At 39.0% G+C, this 19,063-nt stretch overlaps 1 long non-coding RNA gene across 1 annotated transcript in view; it reads left to right on the top strand.

The window, feature by feature from the left end:
* The first annotated feature begins 1,689 nt into the window (after positions 1-1,689).
* Positions 1,690-19,063, top strand: part of LOC147911946 (uncharacterized) — a 198,472-nt gene continuing 181,098 nt past the window's right edge. Inside the window, exon 1 of the long non-coding RNA XR_015550680.1 lies at positions 1,690-1,801. This is a non-coding gene — a long non-coding RNA (uncharacterized LOC147911946). The remainder of the gene's footprint in view (positions 1,802-19,063) is intronic.

The raw sequence follows: 19,063 nt of genomic DNA on the forward strand, positions 1-19,063 counted from the left end.
TGGGTAGAGTATTCTTGGCTGTAAGTTTTTTCCTTTTAGCACTTTAAATATATCATGCCATTCTCTTCTAGCCTGTAAGGTTTCTGCTGAGAAGTCAGCTGATAGCCTTATGGGGTTTCCTTTGTATGTAACTTGACATTCTCTTGTGGCTTTTAGGATTCTCTCTTTATCTTTAATTCTGGACATTTTGATTATGATGTGTCTTGGTGTGGGCCTCTTTGGGTTTATCTTGTTTGGGGCTCTCTGTGCCTCCTGTACCTGGATGTCTGTTTCCTTCCTTAGGTTAGGGAAGTTTTCATCTATTATTTCTTGAAATAGATTCTCTGCCCCCTTGTCTCGCTCTTCTCCTTCCGGGACACCTATAACACGGATGTTAGTGCGCTTGATGTTGTCCCAGAGGTCCCTTAGACTGTCCTCACTCTTTTTAATTCTTTTCTCTTTACCTGTTCACCTTGGGTAATTTCTTCTAGTCTTTCTTCCAGCTCACAGATCCGTTCTTCTGTATCCTCTACTCTGCTTTTGAGTCCCTCTAATGAGTTTTTCATTTCCAGTATTGTATTCTTCATTTCTGATTGGTTCTTTTTTATATCTTCCATTTCTTTGTTGACATTCTCACTGAGTCCATCTATTCTTCTCCCCAGATCAGTGAGCATCCTTAACACTCTTAGTTTGAACTCTCTGTCGGGTAGGTTGCTCATTTTTGTTTCACTAAGTTCCTTTTCTGGGGTTTTGTCCTGTTCCCTTACTTGGAATGTATTCTTTTGCCTCTTCATTTTGCCTCTTTCCCTGTGCTTGTGTCACGTATTAGGTAGGTCAGCTACGTCTCCTGCTCTTGGATAGGTGACCTTATGTAAGTGATGGCTTAGGAGGCTTCCAGTGTGCTTCCTCAGTTCTCAATGTTCCAGGGGTGACCCCTATGTGGGCTACGTGTATCCTTCTGCTGTGGCCTGTTTGCTCTCCCTGTAGGCGCCCAGGAGGCTGAGTTATGCTCCTGGCCAGCTGTTGTAATGCTCAGCTGCTTGTAGTTGTTGTGGGCCCTTCAGTCTCTTTATCAGCTGTGGGGAGCCCCAGCACAGTTGGCTGCAAGTTCTAATACCACATTTGTGTTGCAGTATTTCTTTTAAGTGAGTAGGCCCCCACCGTGGCAGGTTGTTAGGCTCAGGGCCTTACAATTGCTGTAAGCCTCTAGCCTATTAGGTCTCTTGTCAGCTCTCTGAGGATTGCAGCTGGGTGGGGCTGGCCTCAGGCACAGGAGCACCCAATTGTTTCAGGTTTTGGAAGGTGGAGCAAACCTCCTATGTGGGTCTTTGAGAAGTACAAGTCTTCTGCGGCTGAGAAGCCCTGCCGCCCACAGGTCCACACACACAGTCAACACAGTCCTGCCCCGTGTGAGCGCCCCGACCTCCCCAAGTGGACCCAGTCTCTCCACGGCGGGAGCCCCACACACTCTGCCACCGCCCCACACTCTCTACCCGCTCCTTGTGCACACCCTGCCCCGCTCAAGTCAGCTCAGTTGCCAGGCTGCAGAGAATCCAGTCACCAATCTATGCAGGCCCACACGTTGCCTGAGGGCTTGTTGTTGGGTGGGGCCAGTCTCTAGGGTGGGCTGCCTGCCCTGGCTGAGCTGGATTAAATCGGTGCTCTAGCGGGTGGAGCAGACCCTGGGCTAGCAGGTCTCAGGGAGAACTCCAATGGCGTCTGTGTCAGCACGTTCACACCAGGCCACAACCATGGCCGCCGCCAATGTCCCAGTCCCTGGAGAGGTCCCACCCCTCACCGAGATGCACCCAGGGCCTATCAGGTGAGTCTCTTGTCACCGAAGCACTGTGCACCTTTCTTTCTGGTGATTTTAGGATGCTTTCTGGAACGGGTGAGTTTGTGCGCGGGCCCTTTAAGAGCCAGTTTTAGTTTCTTTGTGAACCGGGTTTTCTGGGGGTGCTCCCCAATGCTTTAGTAGCAGGCAAAGTCAGATATTATGCTGCTGGTCTCAATTGTGCTGGGTCCACAAAATGCCCACAGCGGGGGCGCTCCCCGGCTCAGGGCCCCACGCCTCCAGGGAGGCTGCGTACCTGTGAGCTGCTCGCGGCGGCCGTGAAGCTGGCGGCTTGTGACGGCGGCGTTTTTCCTCTCCAGAAGGGAGTCTCTGCCTCTTCTACCCCAGTTAGGATTGTCCGTTGTTGCAGGAGTTCCTCTTATCCAGTTTTCAGTTCTGTCTCAGGGGTAATTTTTCCACGAGTAGTTGTAAATTGGCTGTGTCCACGGGAGGAGGTGAGTTCAGAGTCTGCCTACGCCGCCATCTTGACTCCGCCCCCTATTCATTCTTTCATTTATCTATCTGTTTCTATTCAATACAAATAATTATTCAGTGTCTATTTTGTGAATGCAAATTATCTGTGATTTGGAGTATAAAGGTAGTTAAATGTTTACTGTCTATTTACATATGTTCCACTCAGTTTCCCTCTACATGGTAATTTCTCTGCATTTTTCCTCCTTAAAGAGGAATCTCCATGAAAGGTGTTGGCAACACAACGGGAATTGAATAGTTTTTCTTTCTCTTTCATCTATTAACATCACACCGCCTCCGCCAATTTGGCACCAATCCACAGACCTGGCAATCTCTTTTGTTACTACCTAATTCCTCTTGTGATAGAATCCTCTGTACCCAACACAATGCTCTCCCAAACTTCTCCTTTGTCCTTCCCCAAATTGAAACTAGCCAGACCACTGGTGCTCTGCCCCTGCTTCCTATCTAGTTCATCTGCATGCAGCTTTTCTCATTATTAACATGAGAAAAAGAGCCATAAGCAGGACAATGAAGCATGGGTTTTTGACAGCCTACTGTTCACATATACTTTTCTGCTACTCTACCGGGCTACAACTGTGTTCTGGCTTATTTTATCTTTTAACTGTAAGAATGTATACATAATTTGATCTCTGCCATATTTTTATAAGTCAAGTATTGAAGTTCTCCTCTTTTATTTTCCTAAGTTGATAAATTAGCATCAACTTTAAAATATTCCCATTTATCATCACACTATTGTCTTTCTCTTTTTGTAAAGTCTCTCATTAAAGGAAATTGTTATTTTATATCTTTATGAATGACACCTGACCAAATTATTCTCACTCTAAAATAATAAATTGTCTTCTGATTTTTACCAAATCTCGTCGACAACTTACTAATCTCAGATAGCAATATGGAAGCTTCACAAATTGCACTATATTTACCTAATTTGTTCAAATGTATTTTTTTAACATATGCATCAAGCGCTATGCTAAATGCTAGGCCAGGTATAAACAATGGGACATGGTTCCTGAATTCCAGTAGCTCATACTTTTTGTGAATAATGCAGTCAGTACTGTAGCAGTGACATGTACGAAGTAGTAGAGAAGCACAGAGGAAATTGTGCCTAGAAGAGTCCAGGATAACTTCATGAGCGGGTTCATAATTCACCATTGTAGCCCTCTGGTAAATTACTAAAATTTTAATGAAAGTATGAAAACAGTATCTTTTGAATCACATAAGATCTAAATGCGTTTCAATCTACTTCTTCCAAGGTGTCTTCTTTTCCCCTTTCTTTTCACCCCCAACTGTATACTATCAAATGTTACTGTTCTGCTAAGTATTGTTGAGGCAGTGCAAAACATGTATAATTTTCTTTTCATCATTGACTTTTGAGTGCCTCTTACCTGGGCAGACACCAGAATACGTGGACTTCATTAGTTGGATTGTTGACATATCTTCTTTCAAGCAGGAAACCACGAACAAAGGGCTAAAGATCCATTTGATAGATGGGAGACACCCGGGTCTAGGGATTAATCTCAGGTAGATTGATAGGCAATATAACGAAGTGAAATTTATATCTGATATTTTCTTCCAGAAAAGGCCTTTTCCCACCCCTAACATTCATGAACCTTCCATTCAGAGGAGGTCAGTTATAGAACTACTCCAAATGCTTACCAGGCATTTTTATAGGGGCCGATGGGGTACCTTGACCTTTGGCACTGGTCTTAGGTCTGGATACCAACAAGAAATGTAGCAGAAATAGCCTGGTGACCAGACTTTGATCAAACCTACCCCATTTGCTTTGTGGATAATCAGGACTTGTCTGGATAAAGGAAAGAAGCCTTTTCCTATTATAGCTGTTTGTAGTACCCAGATGCCTACCTTGTTGCTTTTTCTAAAAAATTAGAGTAAGTTTACTAAGGTTTTTGCAGGATTAGATTTTAAGATTATCTGATGCAACCACGTATATCCTTTTGGAGCATCTGTTCTAGAAGATCTCTTGCCGTTGGCACCCCCTCACCCAATACACACACACAGACACGCACACACACGCGCACACGCACATTCTTTACTGTGCTGCTTCCTTATCAGCATATCCTAGTAAAGGACTGGGAAGGACCAATCTTCTATCACTGGAAATTATTGCCAGCATTGCTACTGAGCATGCTGGAGAGGGAAACAAAACTTTAATTAATACCCTTATAGTATTCCCCTCCCTTTTTTCTACATGGGTATTTATTTTGTTAACCTTGACTTTAGGGTATGACAGCCCTGTGGCAGCACTGCATTCTGCACATCTTTCTTCCCTCCTCTCAGCCCTAACTAACTTTGAGCCAGAAATACTCCACTGCATCTTGGGGTGAAGTCCACACTGACCCACCTTCTTATGGCCGTGACCATGTCAGAGTCACCCAGATGACACAAGAATCATTTATAATAAGGAAAGACTCAATAAATAATTATATTCCTTACATTTCCTTTGGCATGATGCCTTTTTATGTAAGGGGACCTTAGTAATGAATGCTTATTTCTCCTCTTGCTTAAGCTGCTGCTGCCCCAGCCAATCACAGAAGAGAAAGACTTGTCTGGCTTTAAAAAGTCCTGAGTGTTAGATTGCTACAAAATAGTTCCCAATGAATCATACCACCCTGAATCCATGAATTTCTGCAGTCTCCTCTAACATTGAATGAAGGTTGGCCTTATAATTTGCTTAGGCCAATAGAATGTGACAGAAGTGATGCCACACAAGCTCTGGACAATTTCCAATGGCAATTTCCCAGCTGTACTCCAGTGTCTCAGTTTCTATGAGGTCTCACAGCTTCTTCTTTTGCTCTCTTGGAAACCTAAGACAGTCATGCTGCAAAAAGTCTAGGATGAAAAACCACGTGGAGAGAGAGAGTCAGCCCTCCCAGCTATTCTAGCAGAACACAGACCCCACCAGCCCCTTTCTGCTCAATACAGCTGCATAAGTGATTCCATGCAAAACTAACATAAAAATCACCCAACCAACCCATGGAATCCTGAGAAGTAATCAATTGTTGTTTAAAGCCATCAAGTACTGGGGTTAAAATTATTGTTTGTAAAGGTTTCAGGTGCTGGAAGCTGGCTTCTCTTACAAGGGTGAACTACATGTGCTCACAGTCACAGGGTCCTGCATGAGCCTATAGTTACAAGGAGAGTTGGAGCCAAGTTTTCCATCTGAGCCTGCAAGGCGAAGTTTTACAATGATGAATGTGTCTCAGTTCTAGTTTATATTAGTATGTGCAAAGTCTAAAAGTGCAACAGAAGACATGACCTGCTTTTTTAAGAGCAACTGGCAAAATGCCTAGTGAGAAAAGCTGAATACAGAAAGCTTCTGCAACTCTAGGTAACTCTCTCCATGTTTGATTATTTCATTTTCCAATGGCAACTTCCCAGTTGTACTCCAGTGTCTCTGCAGCTTACATCCGGGTTCAAATGGGAAGTCTTTCTAATTTTTCTCTTCTATCATTTTCTTATCCAAGTTTCTTGGTTTTCCTGCTCCATTTATCATTGACAAAGCCTCAGGTGAAGTACTTCTGTGCCTAGAGTGTTATTTATACTGTTTCCCACTGGAAATTAGTGAGAAGAGCCTCATTTTAGAGACACAGTCACTGAAATGAGAACCTCACCACGTAGAGAGGCAGAATAGTGTAATGGCAAAACATATAGATTCTGGAGCCAGATTGCTTGGTTTTGAATCCTAGGTCTGCAAGTTACTAACAGTGTGATCTTGGATAAGTTATTTAACATCTCTTTGCTTCATCTTTCTTATCTGTCAAATGGGGATGATAATAGTCATACCTACCTTGGAGATATTATAAGGGTAAATGTCAACTTGACCCTTAGTAGCTGTAGAAGTTTGGCTGTTAGTATTATTTTGATTATTATGGAAGAAGAACTGAATATAATAGTCAGAAGACAAGGGTTTTAGATCCAGATCTTTGACACACTAAACACTTGACCTTGGGTAAATTACTATGTCTCTGGGCCTAAGTTTTTTCATGTGTAAAATGAATACTATAAGGACCCTTTCAACTTTAAAATTCAAGAAATCCATGAAATGTGAAAAGAAAGGCTAAATTTGACCTCTTAGACCATGACCACTGAGGGTAAAATATTTATTCTCCTTGCCCAGAACAAACCAGAGAGGTCTTGAAGCATAGAGTTGTTTCGTATATAAATCAAGACCTCATTTTGCTTGGAAATGGAATTTCAATCATAAACAGGGGTATTTCTCACCTGGGATCTGATGAATAAGGAATAGTAGAAACTGAGGATTAAATAACCATTCAGATAGGGAGGAGCTATCATATACTCCTCACATACATTTTATTGGTGTAGGAAGATTTTCAGAAGGACATTCCAAGATCAAGGAGGCTAGCACACGCAAGTGGAGGGGAAGGAAGACCAGAAAACCATGTTTGTTACTTGCTAGCAGGAAAGATGGGGGAGATAAGGTGTTTTGATGAGAGCTTAATCTGCCAAGAAGAGATATTTGATCACTGGATCAGAAATGATACTGCTTTTCCTCCTGCAAGTTTCCTCCCATCTATCTTCATGTCTCATAAGCAACGTTGTTAAATAGACATTTGTATTTAGCCCTTTGTAGTCTTGTCATACCTGTAACCTAAAATCAGGATAACATTGTACTATATAACTGAGGAATAAATGACAAGTAAAAGGATATATTGGAGTATATGTGGAAGCCATTTGGTTTAGAACTCATTTGGCCTGACCTTGTTTTTCCAGAAAGGCTTGACGTGGCTTGTTGAGCATGCATTGTACATCTGCTTTAAACATTTACAATGTCCCAAAGACAAGAATGATGCCTTTAAAGATAGGGATGTGGCTTCCCCCCTTATCAGCATTTCCTTAAAGATAAGTATCTCTTCCTGGAAACCAAGGATTAATTACCAACCTGCTGTGCTCACCTTGTGACCACTCACCTGCTGTGCTAGCTAAGCATCTCATGATAGTAGTAAAAGAGATAGTCCTGTCATATGTGACGTATGCTCTTTGTTCCAAGACAGTATATAATCACTCTGTATACCCCACTTCTTTGGTGTGCTTCCTTCCTTGGGGAAGGAAGCCCCCTGAGCTATAGTTCTCAGACCTGGCTCATAATAAACTCATCCCAAATGTTGATTTATAGATTGATTATGGATTATTTGCGTTGACATAACTAAGACCATTATTTTTCTTTCCTGCTTTAAACTAACTTCCACCCCCATCTTACCCCCAAGCTCAGAGATCAGATTCATCTCAAGTCTTATCTATCTATCTATCTATCTATCTATCTATCTATCTATCTATCTATCTATTATTTATATTTTTAGAGCTTTTGCTGCAAACTAATCCCCCATTTGAAGGAGTCATGGTTCTTTATGAGTCTCCAATACTGCACAAAGAAACAATCACACATTCATAGGCACATACACACACACACCTATGAATGGTTTTAAATAGTCTAGTTTTACCATACTACAGGACTTTTTAAAGCCATATAGGATGCATACTAGTTTTGACCAAAAAAAAAGAAAAGCATTACTACAGAATTGGAATAATCAAAAGAATTCTCTCCTTTTACTCTTCTTCTTCTTGTATAAACCAAAGCACTCCCAAAGCACTTCTTTTGCTAAAGATGGCAAACGACCACATGTTTTTCTCTTCTCCTTCAAGAAATTCTATTAAAATAATAGCAAAACTATTGAAAAAGGGATGAAGCCATAAGAATGAAGAAATGGGAATGTAAGTTATCATCAGATACGGGATATCAACAAATATCTAAAGTACAGAAAAAGAATAGAAAAATAATAACAGATGAAGCAAAGAGAAGAAAACCAAAGCCTAGACTGTATGCACAGGGATGGGTTGTAGTGAATAAGGAAGGAGGGATAACTGACTTGGAAGAGCCCTAGAAAGGAATTCAGCAAGGAAGCTGCAGGCATGACAGGTGCAGGAGTAAGAAGTGGTGATAAAAGTACGTTCTATATATGTAATTGTTGGCTTCCTCAGCCTCTCTCCAATACATACATGTGAAACAGTATACAACATGTTATTGTGCATTCCACACCTCTCAATATTTAAAGAATAAGGGTCATTCAAGTAAAAGAAATCAAAATATCTGGGGTAAATTAGGGCATCTATGATGGATTAGAGTGCCCCAAAAGATAGCCTCCTCATTCTGAAATTTGGGAATCCCCGCATGATAGTTGTTCAGTGTATTAGTCAGGGTTCTCCAGAGAAACAGCTTATTGTTATATATACATTAACCAATTGTTAACAATAACCTATATATCCAATAGTGTATATACAGGTTCTGTTTCTCTGGAGAACCTTGACTAATACACTGACCAAGAAATTTTTGCAAATATATAAAGGAGATATCTCTCTCACTCGGAGACCCAGGACAGCCAATGTGTGTTTCCAGTTTGAGTTCTAAGACCTGAGAACCAGGAGAGCCAATGGTTTATGTTCCAGTTCGAAAGTAGGCAGGCTCAAGGCCCAAGAAAAACCAATGCTTCAATCCAAGTTTGAAAGCTGGAAAAAAAAAAACAAAAACGAAAACCAATGTCCCTACTCAAACAGTCAGGCAGGAGGAGATGCCTCTTATTCAGCCTTTTTGTTCTATTCAGATCTTCAATTGATTGGATGAGGCCCACCCACATTAGGGAGGGCAATCTGCTTTACTCAGTCTACTGATTCAAATGTTAATCTCATCCAGAAACTTCCTCACAGACACACCCAGAATAATCTGGGCACCTCATGCCCCAGTCAAATTGACACATAAAATTAACCATTGCAGTTAGCCTTCCTATAAACGCCAATTCTTGTATTTACATTAAAAGCCAAGAACGCTTAGACATTTGGAGGAAAGACCTACACATGAATAAAAAAAATAAGATAGAGAACTAACTTTCTAGAAAAAGATAATTTTAATAGCAAATGAAAATTTCAAAGAAAAACAGCGCACAAAGAGATTTGTGGAATTATTGCATACATAAAACAAGAAGAGAATGCAATGGTAAAGGAATGATCCAAGATCAATAAAGATCTCTTTGAAATTAAAAATATGATTACTGGAATATCAAGTTCAATAAAAGATCGTTAGATAAAGTTCAGAAAATTCCCTGGAATATTGACCTCCAGAGGGCAAAGTGGATAAAATTATGAAAGAAAATATTAGAGATATAGAAAATCAGTCTATAAGTTTCAGAAATGTATACCAAAGAAAGTAAAGAGGAGAGAAATAGTGAATAAATAAGAAACTTTCCAAAACCTGAGGAGAGGGTGATTCTTTAATTAGAAAGTCTAATTTAAAGGTCCACCATGTGAAATTTAAAAACACTATGAGACTTGAAAATATTGAGAATGAAAAAAATTTCTAAAACTTTCCAGACAGATAAAAATAGGTCATTTCCATAGGAATGAGAATTACCTTAACCCTAATATAATCATCCACATTGGATATCAGAATAGAATGGAGTAATCTTTTAAAAGTACCTTTAAGTAATGATTTTCAAGTAGAATTCTATTCTGACAAAATTATCAGAATATAATAATTAATTAATAATAAACATAAACACATTTTATAGTTTTTAAAAAAGCATATAATATGGATAAAGCTAAAATCCTTCTTGTCTGCTGCATTAAATCACAAAATTGCCCACCTCTAAAACAAAAAAGAGGTTAGCAACCACTTCTGTCATTATGGTGTGTATGCTTTTAGGTGTTTTTCTATACAAATAAAGCAAAAATAAATAATTTTCTGTTTTCTCTTGTTTTTAACACAAATAGAAGTTTGGCTTTTCACCTTAAGAACATGTTTGTATTCTTTCTATGTATGCATATAGGGACCTACATCATTGTCGTTAACTGCTGTGTCATATTCCAGAGTACAAGTGCCACTATGACTTATTTAATCACTCACCCATTAGTGGACAGTTAGACTCTTCCCAGTATTATTTTTCTTTTATAAACAATGCAACAGTGGACATCCTTGTACTAGCCTTCTAGTGACTGAGCCTCTAATTTTTTGCAAAAAATACTCTTCTCTATTTATTTTTGCCTAAGAAGAATGTTCCCAGGGCCTCCTTCTTTTCCTGTTTTAGCTTTCAGTGAGTGTGACAAGTTTTGTAATGTCACTCAGGGTTCATGATCTTTTCTTTCCTTCTGTATTGTGTTGAGTAAGATTGCGGGGACTTCTAACAGATATCTCTAAACTATCATTTTTATAATTCATTTCTGCATTAAGACATTTACTCTGTATTATGGAATTATGATTTCCTATCTCAAGGGACAAAGATAGGACTAAATTCCCTACGATGCTTTTCTTGGCAAATACTTAAAGGTAAAAATCAAGCTGTTAAATCTTTGCCTTTTATGTCTGCTAGCTTTGAGTTATTTGGCAACTTGGGATCTCAGGGTAAATTAGTTGTAGCCATTACAACTAAGAATCAGTTAGCATTTAGGTCCTAAAAATCTATTCTTAAGAATTCTAAAATATCCATAATCCTCCTTACATTACATCCTTCTTGGGATGTCTATTTTTTTGTGTGTGTGTGTGAGGAAGGTCAGCCCTGTGCTAACATCTGCCAATCCTCCTCTTTTCGCTGAGGAAGACCGGCCCTGTGCTAACACCCGTGCCCATCTTCTTTCACTTTATATGGGACGCTGCCACGGCATGGCTTGCCAAGCGGTGCGTCGGTGAGCGCCCAGGATCCAAACCGGCGAACCCCAGGCCGCCACAGCGGAGTGCGTGCACTTAACCACTTGTGCCACCCACCGCCCTGAGAAGTCTATTTTTATAGAAATTTTCTTTCTGTGCTTAGTGATTGCTCTTGAAAGAAAATCACAAATAAGAAATGCATTCCGATGCCTAAATATGCCATCAATGATTCAAGGAAAGAGCGAGAGTCAGTAACGTTTATTGATGTCTTAGATGTACTTATGCATTCTGCAACTTAATTCTTATCACAAACATTAAAGGCAAATATTGCCTTCATTTCACAGAGTGTAAAACTAAAGCATGGAAAGAAAAAGCAACTTTCTCCTAGTTTCACAACTCGTAAGTGATATGAAGGACCTCAATACATCACACACTCTCATTTTGTGCAATGAACACGATCTCAGTTCAAATCCTAACTAGGCCTCTCTTTCACAGTCTCCTCTTAAGCAAATCAATTTCTGTTTTCTAGATCTGCATTCCCTTCTCTGTGAAATAAAGGTTAGGACAAATTATTTTCCAGTCCTAAATTTGTATAAATCATTTACTGAATACCTGTTACATAATATCACTGCTGATATTAAGCAATGTTAGTACTAACTGTGCACTTATTCTATGAAAGATTAGCAAATGAATATTTAAAGTAATCTAATTCCAACATAAAACTATAGAGTAATTTTTTTAAAAAATGAGCCACATTTGGCGAATAATCCTTCAAAAAGATTCCAAATCATATTCAATCGTTAGAAAATATTTTCTAAGTGTCTACTATAAGTCAAAGAGTCTGTTAAGCACAACTGTGAAGAAAGATAGATGCAGACCTTGCCCTGTTGGAGCTGAAAATCTAATACAGGAGAGAAACTGTGGTAGGCTGAATAATGGCCCCTAAGATGTCCATGTCCCAATCCCTGGAACCTATTAATATGTGACCTTACATGACAAAAGGGACTTTGCAGATGTGATTAAGATAAAGATCTTGAGATGGAGAGATTATCCTGGATTATCTAGATGAGCCCAAGGTAATCACATGTCCTCTAAAAGTGAGGCCGAGGAAGATACTACTACAGGAGAAGAGACAAATGTGAGGACTGAAGCAAGATTCTACACCGATGGCTTTGAAGATGGAGGAAGGGACCTTGAACCAAGGAATGCAAGGAATACAGTTCTAGAAGAAAAGGCAAGGAAACAGATACTCCCCTAGAGATTATGGAGAGAGTGTTGCCCTGCAGCCACTGTTATTTTGGCCCAGTGATGCTGAGATTCAGACTTCCGACCTCCAGAATTGTGAGAGAATAAATGTCTGTTGTTTTGAGCTACCAAGTTGGTGGTCATTTGTTATAGTAGTAATAGGAAACTAATATAGAGACCTTATTCAAATAAGTCCACAAACAGTAGACATCTGGTGGCGATGTCCATTCCCACTGTTCACCATGCTGACAGGTGCCCACGGCACACTGTGTATTTGAGAGTTGTAGCTCCTCTCTTGATTTCCTGTGCTCTTTGTCTCACCATCAGTTGAGCTGCATGCTTACCAAGAGTCAGTTGCATTTGTTCCCAAATGATTTGACTCCAGAATATTCACAACAGGGAATTTTCCCAAGAAGAATGGCTAGTGGCAGGCCAATAATCAAAAAAGGGACAAATGACCACCCAGTTTTGAAACAAAGTATATGACATTATGACGCATATACCATGGGGACCTGAGATCATCTGGGGAGTTGGAGAAAGTCTCCCTGAGGAAGTGATACTTGAACTGAGATCTGAAGGAGAAATAGGAATTATCTAGTCTGGAAGTGAGATTGGGGTGTGGGGAAGGTTGCCAAGGTCTTAAGACAGGAGACAATATGGCTAGTGGATGGACCCAAAAGAAAACCAGTGTGATTAGAGCAGGGAAATCTAAGAGCATCACAGTACAAAATGAGACAGGAAAGTCAGGGGCCAGGCCATACAAGGCTGTGTAGACCCTGTGAAGATTGTGATCTTCATCTTAAAAATTACTGAAAGTCTTTCTACTGTTTGAAGTAGGTGGGAAAGAGACGGCTTGGCTAACATGATCAGACTTGCATTTTGAAAATCTTGCTCAGGCTCCTTCGTGGAAAACTAATTAGAGGGAAAGAAATGGATGCAAGAAGATGGCTTAGAAGACTGTTCAACCAAGAGGTAATGGTAGCTTGAACTGGAGAGGTCATGGTAGAAATGGAGATGAGTGAACAGACTCATTATGTTTTGGAGGTAACAATATAAAGGAGTTGGCAATAGTTAGATTTGATAGATAGGATACAGGGGATGAGGAAGAAAAAGATGTCAAAAGTGACTCCAGCCTTTTTTGTTTATCTGTTTGTTTTCTTCTGCTTCATTTTGCACTACCAGGAGGACTATGGTACTATTCACTGAAATAGGGCAGAATGGAAGAAGACCAAGGGAGGACTGCTCATGAATTTGACTTTGAAATTGTTGATCTTGAAAATATGTAAGACATAGAAGTAAAGATGTCAAACAAAAGGCTGGAAATCAAAGATCTGGGTCAGAGATACAAATTTGAGAATCACTGCATGTAGACGAGGATTAGAGCCTTCAGCATGGATGAGATGGCCTAGGGGGAGAGTAAAGAGGAAAAGAGAGGAAAGTTTAGTGTTAAGCTTTGAAGAAGGTTTCAATAATTGCCAATTGGTCGAAGACAATGCACAAGTGAAGAAAAAAATTTAAACACTTATGGAGAGTTCTTTTGTTTGTTTCTGTGACAAAATGTTTTCTGGGTCAAAAAGTATTTGGCCCATCTAAAAGCTTTCAAATTTAGTTTTTTTAAAAAAATACTATCCAGACAAACAAAAATAATCTAAGATCAAATTTTGCTCTTGGCCACCACATTGTGACTTCTGTTTTAAGGAAGCTAGAACAGACCTGGCACATAGACAATGTTTGGAAGAATCATGTGACCGACAGTAGAGCGCCACTCCTACTGAGATTGGAAAAATATTTCTTAGGATAGGGGAAAGAAGGAGAGACAGAGGGGAAACAAGGAGCTCAGATGCCTGTGATTTCCAGAGAGAGAAATAATTCTGGGCCCTTCTTTTTGGGTTAGTGTCCTGGGGAGTTGGAAAGATTCCATGGGAAGATGGAGGACCAAAGGGCAAAGGTATTTATACCCTAAATGTCTGTTTGGGTTCCCAGAGTGGAAACAAAATCTAGCAAAGCAAATGGTTGTGTAGGGGCCGCATAGAGAGGAATGAGGTATCTCAACATGGCTTTGAATAGATGGATGGTTAGCAATCTACCAATGTCTTGGCTCTTAGCACGGATGTGAGGGAAAGGGCTTCCTCTCCCATTCATTGTTGGTCTTATGACTTGTGGGTATAAATTTGGCATTATCTATCAATATAAATAATGTATATGCTTTAACCAAGAAATTCTGTGTAAAAATTCAATCTGACAATGATAGAATTAGAGTATCACTATTTTGCAATCCCAAGATGCGTTTAGCCATTGCTATCTTCTGCCTTGGAGATTCTGTGAGGTACTTGCCATTCTGTATTAAATTCCCTTCTGCAATAACTGACTAGAATGGACTCTGTTACTTGTAACTAGCAATTGTGAGTTATGCACTAAGAATCACAGAATTTTTAAGCTGATAAGACACACAGAGCTCATTTCCTCCAATGCCTTTTCAGCCTCAATAGCCCACTCTTTTATTTTCCCATTTGAGAATTTTTTACTAGAAAACCAAATTATCCTTGACTTATTTACCCTTTTTATGAATAAAAGACATAAAACCACTAACTATTCTGAACTAATAGAATTCTAGACAGAGTCCAAAAGTTGACATTGTATTTGTTCTCTACAAATATAACACGGGTAAAATGTCAGATTTTCATCAACCTTTTTGAAATATTAAAAATAGAGAGTATCCATTATTAATTTTTTGGTTCCAGTTTGTAAGACCCTGCTATATCCTTCTCCTCATTTTAATGATGAATCAAGTCCAGCTCAGTAGTGTGGATAATTTGTCTAAGATGGCACAGCTAAATAAATGCAGAACTTGAATGAGAAGCTGCCTTTAGGTAACAACGCACTTTATCAGCACCTAAGAGAGACATACCACCTCTGTGAGGCATCACCATATGATTCATCCAAATATTTATTGAGTGCCTACTCTGTGCCTGGTACCGATTCAGACACTGGGGATATACCAATGAATAAGACGCATAAGGTCCTGCCTTCATGCTAGGGGGGAAAGATAGATAGCAAATGAGAAAACAGAGATAAAAGATAATTTAGGGTGTCAATGAGTGCTGTATTAAAGAATAATAATAAAAAACAGAAGTGTAAGAGTGCTTGGAGGGTGAGGGTGCTAATTTAGTGTGGGTAGCCAAGGAAGGCCACTGAGGAAGTAGCCTTTGGACTGAGACCTGAAAGTCTTGCAGTGCAAAAAATTAGGAACAGAGTACTCTAAACAGAGAGAACAGTAAGTGCAAAATCCTCAAGTCTGAAGCAAACTGTGCATTTAGAGGAACAGCAAGATGGTGATGGGGGAGACAGTGGAAGATGAGGACAAAGAGGCAGGAGGCAGGGCCCAAAAAGTACAACACCTGTTGAGGAAGAAATTTGGATTCATTTTTTTTGATTCAATTGGAAAGACTTTTGAACCAGGGAATAACATGATCTGATTTACTTTTTAAAAAGATCACTCTGGCTCCAGCCTAGAGAATGGGTGTTAGAAGAGATAGAAGTGATCTGATTTCTACTGTACATGGTTGAATTTGTTTGTTTGTTTCTTTGTTTATTTCTGGTTAGTGTATAGACCTAACAGGAAAGCCTAGAGAGAATGAACCAACGGCCAGTTCATTCATCTCCTAGAATACCTACAGTAATGAGGAACTAATATATGTTTGGGGACAATAACAAGATTACCAATTCGTGTTATTTTAGGGAAATGCAAGCTTATGACTACAAAATTATACATCAAAAATGCAATGCCTTATAACCACATAGTCGTACTATGACAGATTTGAGATATTTGCTTTTCTATCGTACGCCTTAGTGCAGTAACATTTCTTCATATCGATTCTTACTACATATATACATATTAATTTAATGACAGTTGAATACTAAGATTGCTCAGCATAATAGATGGAAGTGGCTCTGAAGGAGCTGAAATAATCTGTCAGTTAAAGAATATGTGTTTCAGAAGTACTTAACCAAGAAACCATAATGACTCAGAATGGGCTTGTTAAAGTGGAACGGGGAAATCAATTCCCAACAGCTCGTCACAGGCCAAGGAGAGGGTAAAAGATGTCTTCAGCACCACTCTGGACTGATTTGGACAAATAGGTTCAAGGCTAGATTGCAAGAAAGTGCAATTTTAAAATAATATTCTTTCTCCCGTGTTCTTCTCCTCCAAGTTTTCTGGCACTCAAGTTCCAGCAAAAACAAAAGTTTAAAAGCAAACTATAGTCCTGGCCAAATGAGAGCAAGCAGCCGAGTCCACATGGTGCCTAGACCTTTCTCCAATAGAAAAGCATAAGGAATTTACAATAAAACAAACTAGTACAAATACTTTCACATTTGGAATTAGTATGTTTTATTCTTATCAGTAATAATACTAGTTAACCTTGTTGAACACTTGTGTGCCATGCGCTGAGCTAATGTTCCACACGTTATCTCAGCTGATCCTTTCTACAACCCCGACAAGAAGATAATAGCATTTATTCTGTTGGTACATGGGGAAACCGAGGCTCAAAGTGGTTAAGTAATTTGTCTGGGTTCACAAAGACTCCAAACTACAAAAATGAGGATAGAACCTGGACTCCTCCATCCTTACTGTGTTCTCTTTATTAGAGTGCAACACCATTTGTCAGAAGTTATTGCCCCTTCATTAACTCCAAGTAGCATCAAAATGAGATCACCTGACATGACCTACACTGCATAAGGAAATATTTTGAAAATGGGCCTTTTATTAAACTGCCCAAGTCCACAGTATTTTTTCAACAGATCTCCTCTGGTTTAGCTGACAAAATGATTTGCATCTTAAAAGGTGTAGAATTGCACACCAACAAGTTCAAAGCTTGAGTGAATCTTTATAACTAATTCCCCTGAAGGAAAGAGTCTTTGTTCTCTTCTTTGTATAACAACTTCAAAATTCTAGATGTCCTAGATCATCTGAAAACCACATGACTTGATGATTTTTTGTCCCCAGATGAAGCCAAAGGCCAGGGAAGAGTACACTTAAGGGTTATCAGCACAGTACAAAATATGGTCAAGCCTGTTTTTCTCCTGACTCACAAAATATGTAACCAGATTTCTTTTTCTTGGAGGTTAAGCATGATAATTACTGAGTGGCTATGAAGATTTCCGGCATTCTAAGGGATAGTACTGTGCTAAGGATGAGGGTCCTCCTTATATTGGTATTTTCTCCATCCTGTCCTCACATCCTAATTCTACTGCCAAGATTGATATACATGTCCCCTAGGTGCTGGTGCTAAGGATGGATATATTTGTTCAATGAATGAATGAATGTTTTCTGAAGATTGGAAAGAATTTGGGGCAAAAGCCTTTATTTAAGCATATACACACATACATATAGACTTATAAGCATATATATATATGACTTATAAGCATATATATATATATATGACTCTATTAGGGAAGAGAATATCAATAAATTACATGACAGAATTTGATTAATCAATTATATAGTGTTATCCAGTTTTTTTAATTAACTAATCTCCTTAGGGTAATCTTAGTACATTAAAAGGGCAAATAAAATGTATATCCATGTTGTCACAGTGCTAGGATGAAGAAGAACAATTTTGTAATGTGACCAGACATTAAACAAAATTTAGACACAGACACAATTTACCCAACTAATATGTTGATTCTTACTGGATGATGTCAAGGGTAAAAAATAGATATATGGCATGCCTCAGCCCCTTCCATTCACAGCCCATCCTGATCTCCTCACTTACCTCCCAGTTGTCCTGACACTGTCTGGCTGTCATTGATTCATTAAATACATATTTATCAGGCACTTACTATATATCAGGCTCCTTTGTAGGATCTTGGGATACATCTAATCCAGACAAAGATCTTGGCATTCATGGAACTTATATTCTAGTGTCCTGGGAAAACACTTTGATTGGTATTCATTTTCCTCTTAATAAAAGTAGTTTATGGATCACAAAAGTGGAATTAAGCCCAAGAAAAGTATTTTTAAGCTGATTAAAATGTTAAAAAAGAAAATGCTTGGCTATATTTTTCTAATAGACCTGATATAATTGTTTCCAAAATATTAAATAACAGCGAATTGCAGAACAATTGATAGAGTTTATTTTTAAAAATATGTTTATGTAATTATAGAAAAACTCCATCAAGAAATATACACAGCAGTTAACAGAAGGTCGGAGGGAATACATAGAGTTGATTGCTTCTTCCTTTGCTGAGATATTTAGTGTTTAGATTTGTTGAATGGAGATGTATTATTTTTGTAAATTAAAAGAATCCAATACAGATTTATTGAGGGTTTAATGTGACCTGCTTTTCAAATCACCCGTTGAAAGACTGAACTAGATTAGTTAGCAATTCTCAATCTTTTCTCCACTCATGGAAGATGACATTCACATGTGTAACACATTCCCAAAGGCATAACCAGGCCTATGTGTAATTCTCCAACAGGAATCTACATTTTTCTCTTCCACTAAGGATAGCATGCCAGAAACTGGATGTCAAGGAGAGTAATGTTATTATGGGGATAACCTTAAATTACTTTCATTCATAGATATACATATAAATAGAGACAGAGTTAGAAATAGAGATTGAAATAAAGTATACAATGGATATAGCTACTCATATAGTTGCAGTGCCAAAAAAACCCCTGATTTAACTACCATTGGTAACAAATTACCTGTAACGTAATTACAAAACACTAGGATATCTGAAAACTATAGGTAAAAAAACAAACAAAACTGGTCTGAGACCTTGCTACTCAAAACGTGCTCCACAGACCAGCAGCATTGGCCTTACCTGGGAGTCTGTTAGAC

The sequence above is a fragment of the Ceratotherium simum genome, chromosome X, assembly GCF_057802395.1.
Source record: "Ceratotherium simum simum isolate JZ-2026a chromosome X, ASM5780239v1, whole genome shotgun sequence".
Classification (NCBI taxonomy): domain Eukaryota; kingdom Metazoa; phylum Chordata; class Mammalia; order Perissodactyla; family Rhinocerotidae; genus Ceratotherium; species Ceratotherium simum.